The 5,878-nt window shown below is 35.8% G+C and overlaps 2 long non-coding RNA genes across 2 annotated transcripts; one reads left to right on the top strand and one right to left on the bottom strand.

The window, feature by feature from the left end:
• Positions 1-1,101: 1,101 nt before the first annotated feature.
• LOC124455713 lies at positions 1,102-3,159 on the top strand. Its single transcript, XR_006951997.1, has 8 exons — positions 1,102-1,186; positions 1,313-1,392; positions 1,584-1,672; positions 1,804-1,901; positions 2,006-2,212; positions 2,504-2,595; positions 2,705-2,969; positions 3,085-3,159. It is a non-coding gene; the product is annotated as an uncharacterized LOC124455713 (long non-coding RNA).
• LOC124455712 lies at positions 3,042-4,826 on the bottom strand. The gene is made up of 2 exons (XR_006951996.1): positions 4,649-4,826; positions 3,042-4,504 (listed from the first exon to the last, which is right to left on the bottom strand). It is a non-coding gene; the product is annotated as an uncharacterized LOC124455712 (long non-coding RNA).
• Positions 4,827-5,878: the final 1,052 nt, after the last annotated feature.

Raw genomic sequence — 5,878 nt, 5'->3', positions numbered from 1 at the left:
ATGTAAAAAAAAGTCAAAAAAACGCAGTCAGCCACTGTCGCTTAACATCTGGGGATCGATTTTCCCGCAAAAAAAACGCGTAGCTGCTATTTTTTGGACGATAGATTATATATTACGACGTATGCACGTACGATAACTCTAGTATTATTTATAATCTCTATGGTCTAAGACAACGTAAGTTGACTGAGGTGGTTTGGGTCGACAACGTCGTCGTCTTTCATGTAAAGTGTGATTTAGATTAACTGAATAGACGACGTGTCTTTACGAAAAAAAGAATTTCGTCTTTCATGCGATTGTAAAGAGTCATTTAGCATTTTTTCATAGTCTTTGATAATCAACACGATTTTGGAGGTAAAGAAACAATACTTTGGTTGTGTAAAATAGTGTGTTCACATGGATAGAAAAACATATGTTTCCTTTCAACTTATATTCGATTTTTTGTCATAATACAGCTATTTTATGGCATTTCAGTCAGATTTTCAATGATAAAATTTTTGTTGTTGATTGGTTTGTATTGATTACGTCATTTTTGAGTAAATATAGACAAAACATTTAAAATTAGTGTAGAAAACACACCACATTTCAAAAAATGTGGCTCTTTTCTTTTTAACAGCTCTTTTTTCAGTTGAGATAATAATTTAAGCCTGCGTTGCAAAATATATATTATTTAGTACAAATTCAAAAGAAAATTATTTATCTGTTGATTGTTGATACGAACAACATAACATTATTACATTATGCGTCTTATTATTTCGGTAAATTTGAACGCAAAGCTTTTATACTGAACTAACAATACACTTAAATCATCTGCTTTCATAGACGTAGCTACATTTAAAAGCAAGAAAAAAATTAGAAAACACAGATGTCTTCGAGAGGACCTCATAACAACAATTTTCTTGTCTTGAAAAACACTAAGAGACGTCGCAAGGGCAGAGAATTAATAAAAACCCATGTTTAAGACAGATATCGCCATATTCACGTCGTCTTAGACATCGCGTCTTCAAATCTAAATTTGTTTAATATTTTGTTAATAAACACTTTATAATTACATCAATAACTCTAAATTTATTTCAACTCCTAGAGCATGTTATAAGGTTATAAATGTAACTTGTTCTTTGTAAGCTGGACGAAGACTTGAAAGAGAAAACTACCAACCTTTTCTCGTTTGTGGGTCAATTGAAAGCAGGTAGGTGTAGCAGTGACTTTACATTCGTCGTACATCAACGTCACCATCATTGGTGAAACTCGACGCTTGATGAATTCTGGTCCATTGAAGTTATTTAAACCCTACGTTCTTGTCTTGCACAAATAGGTCGTGGTCTAACTATCGCTGCATTTGTACTCAAAGATGACATCCTGCAAAGAAACGACGAAGTTGAAGCGGCTAAAGCAGTAGGCATTGAAATTATATAAATTGCATAATACAAAAAGGGAGGTCTGTGTGTATAGGTGGATAGACAAATGAGTTGATATTTTCACTTGCCGAAATATGTAGGTAAAAGTTGTTCAAATGTAAGTGTACAAATAGTAAGTAATTATGTTTTTTTATTCATTATTTTTGCTCTCATGTTGCCTCTCGATAGTGCCTACAACAACTTATAAAAATCAACAAAGTCAGAGGATTTTCTCAAGTCATTGTTTCTGATGAAATAAATAGTGGCTTATCGTATCTGTAAGTTAGTTATATGTACAAATTCATAACCATTTTTCTTCGTGTGTAAACAGTTTGGTAGAACGGAGTTTACAGGTCACCTGCACGCTCATATTTTAAACACAGATTTCTTTTTACCAAATTGTACGTAGAATTCAAAGCAATGGACTTGGTGGTCTGAAAGCAAACACTGTCGTCATGGCGTGGCCAGAGAATTGGAAGGAAAAAGACACTTGGAAGAAATTTGTCTGTGAGTGTAACTTAGTCCTGTTGTTGATGGTTGCTGAGCACAACTTTCTTACACTCAAACGTCAAAGTAAACTCCATTGACATAATATGATTACGATGTCGTAGATACCTTACGAGTAATCTCGAAGCGCCACAAGGCACTGCTCGTCGCCAAGAATCTTCTAGCGTTCCCAGGTAATAACGAACGTCTTCAGGGAACCTTGGATGTCTGGTGGACCGTTCACGATGGCGGTATGATGATCCTCCTGATCCTTTTGTTATCGCAACATAAAGTATGGAGGCAATGTAACCTTCGAATTGTTACTGTCGCACGTATCCTTAAATGCAAAGTGTTTGTTTGTATGTGCTCTGCATTATTTTTGCCTCTTGTAAATTTAATGCTTCCATGGGCAAACTTTCTAAATAAGTCTTCAATGACATTGCAGCAACACTGAGCTCATTCCCTTCTTTAGATGATTGGTAGTTTCATGATGTTTAATATTTTCATCTCAAGCCTGCGCAAAAGAAATCTTCAACGAACTTGCAGCAACACTGAACTCATTCTTTACACTAGCTAGTAGTGTCATGATGTCCAATAGTTATTTCTTAGCTGTAATCCAACAGAAATGCAAGACAACAGCGTTCAAATGGCCAAAGATCTCAAGATGTTTGTGTATCAACTTCGTATAAAAGCAGAAGTTGAAGTTATCGAAATGGTAAGGTAGCGAGCATCAAACATGTTTTACTTCCAAAACTTTACGTCGCAGTCATGCATGAAGTGAAATTATGAAGGAAGGACGACACGTTTCTCATGCTTTAATGTAGTTGGATACTGACATTGAAGCCTACACGTACGAAAAACATTAGTTATGGAACAGCAAGACAAAATGTTGAAGAAAATGAGATTGACCAGGAAAGAAAGTCGGAAAGAAGTACAGGCGATCGTAGAAACACACCATAAACCGAATAAAAACCACGACGATCTCCCCCCTGATATTCCAATTCCCACCATCAACATCGACGCATGCTCTGCAAATACGAAAACTGACGAACAGGACGGTTGTGTCATAGGAGACGACAATGAACATCCGTGAGTGAAATATGTGATAAATGTTGCATGATTTTTAGTGCATCTAGTCGTAAATAACAAGTTGACGTTCAGTATATAAATAATTGACTTTATTTCTCTATTTTCTTGTATATAGAAGCCGTATTAATGTACGAAGAATGGACAACGCCGTCAAGTTAAATAAACTGATAAAAGAAAAATCTTTGGATGCTCAGCTCATACTTCTAAATTTGCCTCCGCCAATCAGAGACGAATCGGGTGGCTATAACTGTATCCTTTAATAGTACTTCATTATACCTATGAATCCTGATTTGTTTCCCATTGATCAACCCATTTCACAATCTGTGAACATGAATTGATTCAACAAACCGACTCTTCTTTGATGTTCTTTATCCTCGTGGACAATCGGTTGAATGATGTTCAATAATTTACCTTAACAATGTGTGTTCAGGTATGGAATTAGTTGAAGTGATGACAGAAGGATTAAAAAGAGTGCTCTTGGTGAAAGGAGGCGGAGATGAAGTTGTTACAATATATTCCTAGAATCACGTGCACACGTTGCCATAGAAACACCTCTCACTGCTATCCTTCAGCATCTGTGTTGCAAGGACATAAGGCACGTGTTTATTTTGTTCGACAATCGAAAGTTTGCAAAGCAAGTTGATCGTTTTGTGTTTTGGAAACTGGACTGTTTCGACCGGTTCACAAGTTTCAACTTTATACACGTTCGGGGAACTTTAGCTGGCATCCTGACCAAGTACATCACGAGTTAATGCTGCGTTCTATTTATACGAGAATTTCTCCAAAATTTTCCGCTTGCTGTGGTGAGCCAACGATTGTAAAATGTTTCACCTTTAACGCATTTTCAAAGCGTTTTTCATAACTTTAATAAAAGATTTTCGCGAAACCGTCAAAATTGAAAAGAAAATAATGCTTACAAAAGCGCGAAGAAAATTACAAAACTTACATTAGAACTAATATGCCATTGATAAGGCGGGGGGGGAGGTGTTTGTTTTTGGAGAGAGTTTGGGACGACGCATTGTTCTGTTGTCTTGTTAGACAGTACACACGAATGGTGGCAGCTGAAATATTTATCCAAGAAAATTAATCCTACCTTATCGAGGTTATATGTAAGGGAAATTTCACTTATAATAACTCTTTAAGATACCTTCAAGTCCAAGATATGTGTGATAACACATTACGATTTTTCTGCGAGATAACACTTTAAGATATCTCTACGACATGAGATAACACTTCAAGATATACCTCCAAGATATAAGATAACACTTCAAGATATCTCCAAGATATAAGATAACACTCCAAGATATCTCCAAGATATGAACTAACTCATTAAGATAACTCCACTACAGAGATAAAACATTATAATGACTCCACTACAGAGATAACACTCTAAGATACCTCCACTACATCTTCATAAGAAAGTTTAGATGGTTTAGTGAACCGTTCGGCCATCTTACGACGCAAATCACGAACCTCCGCCATTAATACAATTTCCCATTTTTCAAATGTTGCTCTTTGTCGTTCCAAAGAAGGTTCTACAGTCAAATATAAATCATGGATCAAACATGCATTGTTTATAAATCTCTACTATAACTTGATTACATGAAAACTTCAGTACAAAATTGGAGTAATTTTGTGCATATCTACCCAACCAAAAAGAAGAAAATTTTTAAACTTACCAGACAGTGATTCATAATCACGAGAGGGCGTACTGTAATCGCTTTTAGTCTTAAGATGATGCAATCGATTTTCATCGGCAATTCAAGAGAGATATCTCTCCCTGGCAAGTTCTGCTTTCCTACTAAGACCCATTACTTCCTGAAACACAAAGTATCCAAAGAGGTCAATTCATGATCCCAAAGTTGTTCAAGTTGCCGCTCAATGAAATGGACACGGATTTAGATAAATGTCACTGAGATGGAAACAGATTTAGATAAATGTCACTGAAATGGACACGGATATAGATAAATGTCACTGAAATGGACACGGATTTAGATAAATATCACTGAGATGGACACGGATTTAGATAAATGTCACTGAGATGGACACGGATTTAGATAAATGTCACTGAAATGGACACGGATTTAGATAAATGTCACTGAGATGGACACGGATTTAGATAAATGTCACTGAGATGGACAAGGGACAGACTAGCATGCGCAACACACAAATTCAGGGTTTGTACAGAATTCGAATGCGCTTGGATTTAAATTGAAAAATTCCAACACCTCAAAAGTACTTTAATTGAAAGTGGTTCGATTCAGATTATTTGAATGGAATTTTTGTAAGCATATAGTCGCATTACTTTCTTTTCAAAATTCCATTTGAAATTGTATCTCAACTCTTTATTATATGGCTTTGATTGGCTCAGAAACATTTTTGCCGGTCCATTATTTTCCCGTAATCGACCACGGTCCAAAACGCCTAATTTTAATACGAATGTGATTCGAAGGAGAAACACTCTGAAAACTGTTGAACTATCCAAACGATATATTTTTTACTTGTTTGTAAATGTAGATCGTCCAGGTTGGTATAGTCCTGAGAAGGACTGTTTTTGTTGATGTTGACTGACGTTTCAAACCATTTACTTGATTTTTTACTGATAAAATCTAGAAAAGTGAAAGCCATTCCGTAAAAAACAGCCAGGACGTTTGACGTTTAAGGTCAAATAATGCCATATAATGAACCTTTTAATGATCTCGCTTTTTCGGTCTTTACTGAGAAATATCAGACCTCTATCTTTTTGTACCTCGGTCCGATATCTCTCCGTAAAGATCTCGAGCTCAGTTATTAAAGGCTTATTATTGGACATGAAAAAGTAACTCGTGTGCTAAAGGGTTAATGTCAGAAGTTTAAAGTAATCTACCAACATGGCAGCTTTCAAGTCAAACTTAATTCATGATTTTACC

This window comes from Xenia sp. Carnegie-2017, unplaced genomic scaffold, assembly GCF_021976095.1.
Source record: "Xenia sp. Carnegie-2017 unplaced genomic scaffold, XeniaSp_v1 HiC_scaffold_4, whole genome shotgun sequence".
NCBI lineage: Eukaryota > Metazoa > Cnidaria > Anthozoa > Malacalcyonacea > Xeniidae > Xenia > Xenia sp. Carnegie-2017.
Note: the sequence above shows the minus strand (reverse complement) of the source record. Positions and strands in the feature narration are given on the sequence as shown.